Below are 14198 nucleotides of genomic sequence, written 5' to 3' on the forward strand. Positions count from 1 at the left end.
GATCGGTTGGACAGAATACGAGACAGAGTTCTTCATTAAATTCATAAAAGAAACAATAATTAGCCTATAGGAATACTGGATTCTAAATCTCAAAGAAATGCCACAATCAAAACACATGTTTTCCAGGTAAATAAGTGTTTTATCCTCATTCTGACCAAGACATTTGTGCATTGCAATATTACTTTGAACTTTTTTAATCATTATTTATTTATTGGAAAAAACTTTTTCAAGCTTCAATCAGTGGTCATATAAATAAATTATTACGTTTTTTAACATGTAACACTGTCTATCTATGGTACCAGTGACCTTTTGAAAGTAGTAGCTTAGCACTTCAAATAACGATTGGATCGATTATATTGTTACGCCACCAGATGGCGACAAATGACTTTTAAAAAAACATTTGTCATTGAATCGTTCATTCAGGAGATTCGTTCAAAAATGCTGATTCATCCATAGACATCATATAGGTAGACGCCCTATCGACCGCTACTGCCTATTGGCACGGACGAGCCGTGGGGCCGCCATCTTAAACCGGTCAACCGCTCCGCTCAGTGTAATCTGTTTGCCAGGTGTCAGCACATTTAATTAATCATATCTCACTGAATACCGAACCGATTTTCACGCGGGTTTTTTTGCTGCAAACGTCATACATGTAGCTATGATACAGGACACATTGAATATTTTATTCACAAAATACAATCAATAGTACGGTAATGTTAAATGTTAAATCTAACTTGTGAAAAGTAATCCCAGAGCGATGGTCCGCCGATTTGAGCAGGAATATGCTGCACAGTGCTCTGGCGTCTACTGCTGCTATGCAACGCAAATAGGAGTATGACCGGTTTAAGATGGCGGCCGCATTTTTTGCGCCCAGCGGCCAATAGGGCGTCTAGCTATATATGATGTCTATGGATTCATCTATGAAACAAGTGCATTTGATTGAGGAATTGAATCATTCATTCAAACCCAAGTTTTTTTTTTTTTTATAATTCAGATTAATTAAACATTTTTAACAGACTTCAGCAATTAACATAAATTATGTTATTTTGTTTAGTTGTTTGTTCAGAATCGTGATCTCTATTTTTATACTCAGTTTATCCAGAATTGTGTAGCTAATACATAGCTTGTGTATGTATCATTTTGTTCTATTTAAAGTAATGTATAGAAGGTAGGGCCCGAAAGTGACTCAAGCCCAGGGGCCCCCACCACCCTAAGTCCTGCCCTGGCGAGATGCATGCCGGTTAGAAATGTGTCCGAGTGCGGTCCGCCTTGCTCTGATGTCATGCTGACGTATGTCAAAAATCTCTCGCGAGCGCAAGGCACACCTGTCGGATTCTGCAGTCGAGCGCAACGTTGCTCTCCACCGACTGCGCTGATCAAAAGGTGTGTTCGACATCGGCTGCGGCTGGATGCACCCGATCGGCGAGAGTAGCCGCGTGCAGACGGGGAGGAGCTGCAAACGGAGACGTGAAGTCGGACACTTTCTGGTTCCCGTAGTGACCGCTCACGTGGTGTTTGCATACTTTACCACAGCTGAAGTGAAATAAATGCAATATTTGCCAAATAATGTTTCAGAGACATTTTCATTCAATACTTTATATACTGCTTCTTCACACAGCGTCTGTTTGAACAAGAATAAAGTTCAACCTTCAACATAAGCTACTATCAATGAAGTCTACGTTTTTTAATCAGTTTTATTTTGATAAACATGACACAATATAACATCGCAACTACATGAAAAGAGTGTTTACTGTTATAAAAAACTGATTTGTTGTGCGCTTTAGAGGAACTAAAGGTGTTTGAATAAACACGAAACACACGTGATCGTTGTCATGCAATGGATCTGGCCAATCGTGGAACAGCTGTGTCGTCATCAGCCCTCGTGAAGCCCAGTGCAGCCGCTCTTGAGAAGCTGCGCTGGCTGAGTTCTCCGGCTACTCTCGAATCGGTCTCGCGGTACTTTGATGGCATACGTCACAGTCACGTGGCGTCGGCGCTGGATCAAGTCGGACAAAATTTCTAACCGGCATGCACTGCTTCAAGTCAGCCGCCGATCGGTCTGCGCAGAGCTGCATGAAGTCGAACAAGCCTTTTGCTGATCTCAAACAAGCCTATTCCTTTTCACTGGGAAATACGTCACAACACTGGAGAAAAGTATTTCCGCTATTGAGTGGAGCTCCACTCGCCCCGTAAGTCTGCAGCCAGACCCTATTGAGAAAAGTCGTTTGCAACTTCCGGGTCACGCGGACTTTAAGGTCGCGATCGAGTACTTTTGTCTTCACCTGTGAGGACAGCCTCCTAAAATGTCTTTAAAACTCCCATGTTTCACTGCTTTAGTCAGACTTGATGACTGCAGCGTGACAGTACGATCTCAATAATGAATCCTGCTGAAGATTCACTTCACTGAGTTTCCTACTGCTGTAACTGGATATTGTAAGTATGTTATCATTGTTTCTAGTGAACTGGTTATTTAATCTTCTGGAAACTGAACATCATTCACTCTTAATACGGGTAGATGAGGAGTAACAACTAAATATGCAATATCGTATTTAAAAAAAAACTGATGAAACTGAACAGGCATTATTCAGTGAACATTATTCCTTTATCCTGCAAAAATATGTTTGTAAAAAACAAAATTGCTTGTATAAAAGAATATTACGAATAAGATCAAAGACAGACCATATGTTCATTTCCATTCAATCCGTATTCAATATTTGTTACTTTTTAGTTTGTATCTATTATTACAGGGACTAAAATTATGTTTGTTATTTATATTAGTCACATTTCAACACAAATTCCAGACTGCTAGCCTAATTTTAATAAAGATAATCTGAGGAAAGTTAAACCAGATTTCATGAGCATTTACAAGAAATTATTAATTTAAACATTTTAATTTGTGTTCATTTCAGACAGACTAAATGAATTGTTTTAATTCCTCAAATGTAATTTTGATCTACAAATTCTTAACCAGTTTGAAATATTCAAAAGGTCTTTCTAATCCTTTGTAATATGAAGAACATGATACTTGACTTTATCCTTGACAGAGAATATTACAAATGCTCTGTAGTTGGTATTAATTAAGAGCAGGTAATTGAGCCAGAATCTTTTGAAAAAGCTCAGTGTTATTGATTTCTTTTGGTATCTGTGAAAGGGGTTGGATGATTTTAATATTATTTGTATGTGTTTTCTATATTATTTCTATGTGGTCTCTTTATGTAAATTTCTATAATTTCAGTGTGTGGAAAAGACTTTTATTTTGGTCTGATGTTATGACATCATAAGGCTGCGCCACGCTCCTGTGATTCAATTCGGCTAAGGAAAGGTTTGTATTTAAAGTGTCTAATGCTGCCTTCATGTGCTATCGGAATTATAGTTTCCTAGTTAAAAAATTGGGCATGAACGCCCTCTCAAGACAAAATTTGAATGCAATGAGCTCGTAATCACAACTTCAAAAGTGAAGGCAGCATAAATCCATATTACCGTATTGTTCCGAATATAAGATGACCCTGAATATAACAAAAATGAAAACTCGAAGTTCTCATTTAGTAGATTTCACTGTGACTGATTTCTCACCTCTATTATGTACAGTGACATATATGTAGGCATGTCAAAAAACACAAGTGTTTGATCTGCATTGCTAATCTGATCCAAGGGATATGAATGTTTTTTTTTCCTTTGATCACATAGCACTGAAAAGACAGCATGTGCTATATTATTATATTTCAGAGTTAAATAAAGAAGAGCAAGCTCACTCACTGGACTCCGGAGTCTCTGTGTCCGATTTATCCTCGGGCGATGGTGGTTGTGACACATCTATGAAAGACTATCAATCGACTGAACAACATCGGACTGTTTTTAGAGGTAAATCCACATTTGTTCCTTTTAAGGGTAGGAATGCCTCTTTGGACACTTATTGTAGGCTAGTAGAAAGCGATGTAACTTCTATATTAAAATCCAAAAGACAATATAAACTTATACATAAAAACTGCAGTTTCTCCCTGAAGTCGTAGGGCAATCACTAATTCATTACGCATCATTCTTACGCCGCATCAAAGCGGCCACTTTGAGGATATTGCAGACCTGCCAACCTGTACGCATTTTGCATAGCGGATACGCATTTTGGGCTCAAAGTACGCTTGTACGATTTTTCACTCTAAACTACGCAAAAACCTGGTGACGCCTTTGCACGCGCAGTCCTCAAATCAAGCAACAGCAAAATAAGCGGAGTTCGACCAATCATAGCGCTGGGTTCATTTCCCAAATAGCAAGCGAGGAATGATTGACAGATGCGTAAGGCCTATCATTAAAAAGGGACTGAAAATCGACAGCAATAAAGAATCCCGCTTGATCCCCCTTCCACTCCCGAGGCCCGCCGTCGGACTGATTTTAGAGGACAGTACAGAGTTAGAAGGTAAACGGCCTGTGGTGGATGTGGAAAGTTGAAATATTGAATTGAGTTATCTTAATCTGGATTCGTTTATCACACGGGAGTGATCGCATGGATTATCTTAAAATACTCCGTCATTCATTAATGGTTACTCAGATAAGAGGAAGACATCATTCAGCCATGCAAATTATAAAATACTCAAGTAATGCTGAACAATAAATCTAAATAAAATTTAAATCACTATGGCTTAGTGTGATTTGTGGATTACTCAGGGGTGCAAACAGCGCGCTTTTCGGCGCCTCCCGCTTTTTTCGCGTCAGTTTGGGTGACTTGTGTGAATCGTGCAGATCCGAAGAGTTTTTTTAAGAGGGGGGGGGGGTTGAGAGTAAATAGGAAATAAGCGAATCAGAACGCTGCGCGTCAAACCAGCAGTATGTGCGCAAGCGTGAACCACTAGTGTTTCTGTCTCACTCTGGATCTGCCACTGCATCACATTTCTCCCTGCGTGGCGTGGAGTGTCCGTTTTTATGTCGGCTCTCATGTTAACTGGTTAGAGCTTGTGTTAGAGCACAATGCCTGCGTGACACACACACTTCTCAAACCGAGCCGAAACCGCGTGCTAGAAATAGAACCGCAACCGACGCCTATTTTTCAGCGACACGCAAGAGTGTTGGAAGTTTTCAGACAAAATAGAAGGCGCAAATACATATTAATAAATAACATTTTGATGCTTGAAAGTCTCTCGGTTTTGACAAATGCATATATAATTGTAATTTAAAAAATAGGCCTAATTATCGATTTTCAAGTATTGCCCCTGTCAATAGGCCTACAGAACGAAATATTCTGTAGCCTATTTTGCCGTCAATACTGCCGACGTTGTCTTTGCTGTATCAGGCTATATATATTATGTTGAACATCCAAATGTAGATGGTCTGTCGGCGCACAGATCTCGAGCCACGCAGTCGCAGACAGCACGTGAAGTTCGTGAACACCGAATTCCCTTTTCTTTCTTATCTATTTGAGTTTGAACAGACATGTGCTCGAAAAAATAATCCAGTGTCCGTTTTAACGAGTTTCCCCGTAAATGCAGTCAAAATAAAACGGATGCGTGTCATTACCAGTATTAGATACGTGCATTCGTCTTAAAGGGACAGCACCCAATATACCTGCAGCTGTTTGTGTCACCAAAGTTAATCAAACAACAAAAGAGAAAGAGAAAAATCACGTTTTGTCAAAAGATAAACTGTATTAATACTTAATAGTTAATTTACCTGAAAAACATAAAGCACTGCTTTATTTCTCATGTATTTGTGTTTTATTGTATTTATATTTATATTTGTATTTTGTTTTTTAGTTTCTATGCAGATGCACTAGGCCTACCCTACACAATTACCCCAATCATCCTAGAATTATTAATTATTTACAAAAAGAGCTATTCAAATCATCAGGTGAAATTGTTTTCAGGAAGTAGCAGTAAAGCAAGAAGAAGAAGTGCAAGATAGTTTTTCTAAATTTCATTTGACTCTGTGCCTATAGGGGGTACGGTGGGTTGGGGAGGGTGGCAATGTAGTATCTGGATATTTGCCGCGGGACGAGGGCTTCGATTACCTCTCTCTTTTTTGACCATACATGTGTTTGCACCCCTGATTACTGATAAGCGCGAATCTGGAGAAACAGGCGTTTATTTATTCATTCTCAGTGTTGAGAAACATAGCCTGCATGTGTTACGTTATTGTGTTAATAATAACTAAAGTACCTATTTATGTTACATATTTATTTTGTATGAAAACTAACGCGTTAGTTACTTATGGATTACAAAGTAGGCTACCGTTGTCTCAGTGCTGTGCGAGCTCTCTCTCACAAACACGGACGCACGCACAGAGAGAGAGAGAAGATAATTGTAAAATGAAAATTGACGGGCTAAGTTTAAATTTTGTTCTTGCTTGTGTTTTTTCTGTCAAAATGTCAGAAAGTATTTTTTATTATCCTTTTGTGTTTTAAAAATTTGTTAAATGACGGACGCTTTACCGTTAACACAGCCATCATTATATGTCGGATTTGTCTTATTCGAACTTACAGGCTACTTGATATTCTTTTTAGAATAAGCGATTAGAATAGTTCCCAGTATGTATACAGTTAGAAGATGGCTGTGTCTCATGTGACCTTGTTATTTGTACACGCTGTGACTATACAAATCACAACATGTAAATAGGAAAATGTTATTTTGTCACTTATTGGGAGCAGTATGCTAGCTGGAGCCGTTCCAGTCTTTGTGCTAAGCTAGGCTAGCGGTGGGTGCGTCAGACAGAGTTACGGCACGCACGTTGATGAAAAGGGTATGTATGGACTTATCTTACTCTGGGGGATACGGTGAATAAGCTAAAGTCCCAAAAAGTAGGCGTGTTTCTTTAAAACTGTCTTTTTGGGCACGCCATCTTCTAACATTACACTCTGACACACTGTAATTCATAGCTGCTTAATGAGTTGTTTGATGACTCAGTTGTATTTATCAGTTCTGGGCGGAAACACCCGTTTTAAACGTATTTGGCCCTCCCTATTTTTTTCGGGTGTATTATTGACATAAAAGTTTAAACCCCGAATATAAGACGACCCCATTTTTTTAGATGTATTTCCAAGAAAAAAAACCATCATCTTATATTCGGGACAATACTTTAACTGTTTATACAATCTATAGTATAGAGAACTGTGAAATTATTTAATTATTATTGAATGTAACACTGTAATGCTGTACATAATAACATTAATGATCGTCATTGTTTGTCAGTAAAGCCCATCCATACACGAGTAACAGAAAAGGTGCGTCATATTTTGCCTCCCTATATCGTGAATCAGTTTATTATGAACACGAACTTGGTCACTGGTAAGTAGTGATGAGAGAAACTTAATCAAGTTAAATTAATCAAATCCTTTATATATAAATTATAAGTAACTAAATATGATATGTCTGTACAATTTGCTTTCTCTTAATAATATACAATTTCTTTATAGCTAATCAGGTTTAAGGCCACTAACTCTCACTCTTACTGACTCTTACCAGTGAAGAGTCACAGAGATTTAGTTTGTATTTATTTTTCTTTCTGTTAATTATTCTCATCTTATTGTCCAAACACACAGAAAAACTCCAGGTGAAGCAGCTGAGATCCATGTGACACTATTATAAAGATGGCATTTATTAAAGAGGAGATTGAAGAAATGAAGATTAAAGAAACATTCAGAATGAAACAAGAAACTGAAGAACTAACAAAGATGGCGTTTATTAAAAAAGAGAGTGAAGACATGAGGATTGATAAGCCATTCAGAGTGAAACAAGAAGATGCAGAAGAACAAACAAAGATGGCGTTTATTAAAGAAGAGAGTGAAGACATGAGGATTGATAAACCATTCAGAATGAAACAAGAAGTTACTGAGGAACAAACAAAGATGGCGTTTAATAAAGAAGAGAGTGAAGACATGAGGATTGAAGAAACATTCCGAGTGAAACAAGAAGATGCAGAGGAACAAACAAAGATGGCGTTTATGGGCTCGGTGCACAAGATGGCGTGCTTAAACTTCCCGGAAGCAAGTGTGTGCATGCTTACTTCCGATCGTAATAACACTGTAAGGGAAGAGAAAAGAGCGAATATGAGCGGGTTTAAAGTAAAAAAGGACAAGATAATCTATCAGCGACAGGAGAGAAGATCATCGTTACATTGCTGTGTACCCCAATGTGCTAATTCATCTCGTTATAACTCCGTCATAAGCTTTCATGCGTTCCCGATTGACTCAGACATTCGGGCTCAGTGGTTAGCCAATATTCGCAGGGACAACTTCAGTCCTACAAAAAACACTAGAGTGTGTAGTGTACATTTCCAACGAGATGATTTTGTTTTGACTACTAGGACACTAAGAAAACTTAAAAGGGGAACTGTCCCTTCTCTTTTTGCGTGGAATCACAATACCCACGCAAAGAGCAAATGTTCGAGACCATCGACCAAGATGTCCCCTACCTGAGACATCCCCATCTGACTCCAAGATGAGTGAAACCAAAGTCTTTATTTGTCAGCAAAACTCCACATTGTGTCATCCGGCAGGGTTTTTCTGACAAATAAACAGACATATCTCTCAGTACAGCTAAAATGGAGAAAGATTAAACATTGTTCTTTTACGTATACTGTCGACATTCTAACAATGCAAAGCTGGTTGAAAATCAGCAAACTTGTCCTTTAAATTAAAGCAGTGGTGTTCAGCCCTGCCCCTGGAGCGCCACTGTCCTGCAGACTACAGTTCCAACCCCAATCAAGCACACCTGCCTGTAATTTTCAAGAAACCCTAAACACTTTAATTTGGTGGTTGGTGGTTTGCTGGTTGAGGTTTGTTTGTTTGGGGTTGGAGCTAAACTCTGTGGGACAGTAGCTCTCCACTAGCAGGTTTAGAACACCCCTGAATTTAAAGCGAGAGTTCACCTTTTACTCAACCTGTGTATTAGTTTCTGTATATGAAAAAATTCCCTCTCCCTTAAATGAGCTTGTAACTCCTGTAAACGTTTTGTAACAAAGTTTATTTTACAAATGTTGCATTTTTTTTATGTTCAAGTTAACAATTAAAACTATAAAACGCTGACTGTAACGACTCTGCTTACATGTAAAAATAGAAACAGAAGTAATCTCCTTTCTCTCTAATTATTCTGGCTACTCTATTGTCTCTGTATATACGCTGAATTACCATGTCGTCTTCTGCAAAAACAACAAAATCACACCACTCCATTCCTGTAATCAAGAGCTAGTCTTAGATCTGCCAGTAGTAGCTGTGCTGCGATTTTAGTTCCATGGTGCTACTGTGCAATTTTAGATAGCTACAGCATTCAGGCATTTTATTCCAAGCAGGCCACAGTGCGGTCTTTCTGTTGGGTCAAACACAACATCATTACGTGACGACCCTGACCAGGGGGCATCAAGGTGGATGACAAACCCACAAGGCAAGAAGTTAGTCTCTATTATTCTGCAATACTCCATAATGGCTACAGGGTTCAATGATTCTTATTCTTCTGGCCATGTCCAATGTAGTCTCCAGTGATTGAAGATACAGTATAATTGCTGTTGGTGACTTCACCCAACCTGCAGCTGGTAGGCTCAAGCCTGTACCTATCTAAGGGTAGAAATGATGGGTGGAAAATTACTGTCCGGCTCACTGGCAGTCGATGCTGGAAGGAGATGGGACTGCCTTCTTAAGTTTCTTGCACACCAACTCCGAAATTTCCGAAGTTTTTTTTTTTTTTTTTTTTGGTATTTGTCATCCTAAAAATATTTCACGCACAGAAACCTTGCACAGAGTCCAATGCGTATTAATTAATCTGTTGCGAAAAAATCGAGTCAATATAAAATGGAGTCTTCAAGCAGTAAGGGTGATTTTGTTGTCCTCTTCCTTCTTAAAAAGAGAAAAAGAAAGAGGAAATATTGGGTCCATCCAATCCTGAGATTGCATAGAGAGGAAGCAGAGTTCCGCCTCCTTATCAAAGAGCTGCGGGATTATCCTGAGATATTCAAAGTTTACATCAGCATGTCAGTTGCTCAGTTAGATGCTTTGCTAGCAATACTGGAGCTGTATATTAAAAAGAAGACTTTCCGTGAACCAATTGATCCTGAACAGGATTTTGGCGTTCGCTTGTACAGTGGCTCTGAATTGTTAGAACACCTCTCAAAATGCTGAAAACGCAGATAATTGAACCCGATCCGAATTTATGACAGACGACAGTTTCGGAGGCAGTGTGTAAATGTGATTAACACAACGCGAGGTCGTATTTATTTTTTTACATGCGAACGTTATGGGAGAAGTGTGCAAGGACTTTACCAAGAGCAGACTCAACCAGTGGGACTTTGCCGTTGCCATTGTGGTATGAACAGTGCAATGTCTGTTGAGTCTTTGTAAACCTCTGAAACTTAAAGCACATCCTGATCAGGCAGCCCTTCTTGCTCTGCTTTGTAAAGTGTGCTCCTGTGAAGGAAGGAGCACACTTTACATTTTCTTTAAAAAAATTTTTTATTTAAACAGTCATGGCATAATAAAAATAAAATGTCAATTGCTCTTTGACATAGAAGGTCACTGTAGTATAAAAATACAGGGTGGAAAATAACCATGTTTGCAAATATGACTTTTATTGTGATAAAAAAAAAATTAACCAACATTATAAGTAAACAATACACCCGTCTGAATCTGCCAAATCTGTGTGTGTTTTTTCCACACAACCTCTGTAAATATTCCAGAAGAAAATTACCTACTGTTTTTCGGCAAACTCAGCAGTCCTCTAAGAAATCTAATCTCGTCGGAATGCGAATGTCTGTGATTGCCGATAATATTTTTTCTACAATGCTTTTCCTTCTGTGTTTTGGACAACGTGAACTACTGCAGAAGCTCTGGCTAGTGTGTCCGTATTCTGCTTGTTGAATGCCAATTATTCCCAGTGAAGAAATAAAATAATAAAATCAACAAGAAGAGCAAGATCCTGTAAACTGTACAGACTGGCCACTGTAATATCAGTGTTAGATAAGATTACCTTCATTTCTGCACGCGATGACATACCGGTAATGTTTAAGTTATTTATACACACTTTATTCCAGTGTGTTTATTACAAGAAGCCAGTTCTATAAAATCATGTCAAGTTTATTTTAAATATTTACTAAAAACCAAATTAAGACATTACACTCTGCCAACTGAAAAGAAAGTTTATTAGGATGCCAAACTCTGAAGAAGTCAAGTCCATAGTCTCAAGATTTGAAGAGAAGTCTGTTTCTCTGGATGGAACACACATTCCCATCATAGCTCCCTCTAGCTTTAACACTGATTATTACAACAGAAAGGGGTGGTACATTGTGCTTTTACAGGGCTTGGTTGACCACCTGTACGTTACGTTTTTGACGTTGGCTGGCCTGGGAAGTCTCATGACTCTTGTTTTTCAAAACTCAAAACTACATGCAAAGCTGGAAAATGGCACCTGCTTTCCATCACTGACCAGGGCTCGATTTCCCGACAACGTTGTCTCTTAGAGTGCTACGAAGACTCTAAAGGTATAACTTAACTAAAGGTATACCATTTATAGTCGTGTTCCCCGAACTATACCATAGGAGGTTGCTTAAGATATACTTTCTTAAGTGCGACATTACCAGATGCTGTCTGTGGCGGTGGTGCTGAATTGGTTGATATCAATGGCTAGAGAATCAATTATTCACTCATGCAGGGGCTGCGTTATGTGAGAAAGCGATATGTTCTTTATAAAAGAAGCAATCCAGTTGATATTGCATTTATTAGGTATCATGGGATATTATAAAAATTATTGCTAAATAAATCCAACACTGGTTATTTGGTATAATTTTGGGAAGAGTGCGCAATCAACCCACTACACTATCTGGCAGTATGCTTTCACTGGCCTTTGAAAGGGCTCTGCGGACAGCACTGTCTTTGATTTAGCACAACTATTCGCTGTATCTCTGCCATAGTTTGAGCAAACTCCCCACCACAATCATTCCCTTTAAATAGACTCCTAGGCCTTTACTGCCTAATGGTTTGCCAACTTATGTACCTTTGGATAATATAATTTAAAAGCTAACAACAATCAGTGTAATGACAATTTTATTCTTTGTATGGAAACACTTGTATTAGCCTAACTGGATGTTTTACAACTTCAGAATTAAATTCGTATAGACTGAGATGTAAAGAAGCTTTTTGCAGTGGTGGCCATTAGCGGAGTGAACTGTTAACAGTGATAAGGTAAAGCTAAGAGGGATTCAGTAAACCAACTTTCCTAACGTATGACAGAAGGTATAGTTAACTAAGAACGTTTTGGGGAAACATGTATTAAAGATATGATACAGCTTAAAGGGTTAGTTCACCCAAAAATGAAAATTCTGTCAGTAATTACTCACCCTCATGTTGTTCCAACCCCTTAATACTTTCGTTCAAGATATGTTTGATTAAATCTGAGAGCTGGATCACTCCTCCATAGGCTTCTATGGGATCGAAACTTGCCAGCCCAGAAAAGTTAGTAAAGACATTGTTAAAATAGTCCAAGTGACTACAGTGGCAGTTTATCAAGTGACGAAAATACTTTTTGTGCGCAAAAAACCCCCAAAATAACAACTTTATTCGACTATTCATTTTCTTCTGTGTGCCCACACAGAAGAAAATTAATAGTTGAATAAAGTTGTTATTTTTGTTTTTTTCATTGAGTGAATTCACGTAGTGTAACAGCTCAGCGCTTCTGTGTTGTACGTCACCACGTAGGCTCGCACATCACACACATGACCAGCGTCAGCCAATAGTGAGCCTACATGGCTGTTGTACGTGGCTACAACAGACAATGCAAGTCCAAATAACTTCTACTGCAGTTATATTTAAGACGCCATTCAAACTTAGCTATTAATAAACAACTGTATTGCTCATGACATCACAACAAGTGAAGCCACCGCGCCACCATCTGATTTCAATGCGTAAACATTACCTAACGAGTCAGCTTTTTTATATCTGAACTCCTAAGCATGTAAAGTCGCGAATTGTCCCTGCTTATCAAAAGTATGACTGAGCTGCATATAGGCCTACTGCAAATGTCAAATTTGTGTAAAATTGACAACATTCATATAATGAGCGAGTACATCATGAATCCATTTTCCAAACCAAGTTTTTGTCTTATCCTGAATCTCTACGGTACACCTATAATAAGTGTATATCCAGACTATTTTAGACTGGTTCGGGTCGTAACACGGCGGAGTAGCCCAGTACCTGCGTGACTCATCATGAACATAAACAGAGAGAATGTTCTTGAGCAAGACTGTTTATTAACCGCAAGAGCGCTAAAAGTTACAGACTGCAGCTTTAAAGGGATACTCCACCTCTGGAAAGATGAATGTGTATTTAAATTGGGTCATTTATGTAAAAGAAATGTGAAATTATTTTTTAATTTGGAGCTTTCTAGACTGAGAAAAGCCAGAAAATGATTTTTGGCTCATGTGGATGAAAGACAACAACTCCCAGAATGCACTTGCTTCGCTGCTCTACGAGGCCACTCCCAAGCCACGCCTACTGGTTAGAGAGCAGTTGTAAACAATAAAGCTAACTAGTCTCCGTGAGTCTGCCCGGGTTTTTGAGATCGCATCGCACAAAATGTCCGGGATTCGGCTTTTGCGTTCTACAGTCGCCATTCATTGTGTTTACTGTGGCGAGCAGGACGAGACTAGGGCCGCGGGAGAACGAGGCGAGGCCGGTGGCGTGATTACTGATGACCGACACCTGTGAGACACTGGTCTTGTATCTCTCACGGAGGAGCGGGTATTTTCTTAGCAATGGTAAAACGCACATCAACCGATCACTTGTTTAGAGTTCATGTAAACACTACATTCAGACTCACCAATCGGAATGAATTCAGGTAGATTGAAACAAAAGGTGTGCATGTAAACAATGAATGGCGACCGCAGAAAGCAAAGCTGAATCCCGGACATTTTGGACGATCTCGATGGCCGGACATGCAGGTTTCTGCCGGTGAAATCAAACGCACTGGCACTGATCTGTGATAGGTCTGTTAGCGCATTAGGTCCAACCCCCTATGGGCGGGTTTGAAAGGGTTGGAACTAGCCTAGTGCTTGTAGTCTTAACAGAAATCCCCCCTCTTACACTTCCTCCTACAATGACGCAAAATGACGATTTTTGCGTCATTGTAGGAGGAGGTGTAAAGAAGTAAATACAGATTTCTCTCGTCTCAGGGGAAAATGAGAAAATGTTGCACGACCATTCAATAGTATGACTGGGTTTCTAACATTGCAAAGCT

General features: G+C 39.1%; 1 long non-coding RNA gene across 1 annotated transcript; it reads left to right on the top strand.

Moving 5' to 3' along the window:
• The first annotated feature begins 1891 nt into the window (after positions 1–1891).
• On the top strand, positions 1892–9006 carry LOC308686583. Its single transcript, XR_014029613.1, has 3 exons — positions 1892–2433; positions 3727–3861; positions 7523–9006. It is a non-coding gene; the product is annotated as an uncharacterized lncRNA (long non-coding RNA).
• Positions 9007–14198: the final 5192 nt, after the last annotated feature.

This window comes from Scardinius erythrophthalmus, assembly GCF_964197995.2.
Source record: "Scardinius erythrophthalmus genome assembly, contig: HAP1_SCAFFOLD_461, whole genome shotgun sequence".
In the NCBI taxonomy this organism is placed as follows: domain Eukaryota; kingdom Metazoa; phylum Chordata; class Actinopteri; order Cypriniformes; family Leuciscidae; genus Scardinius; species Scardinius erythrophthalmus.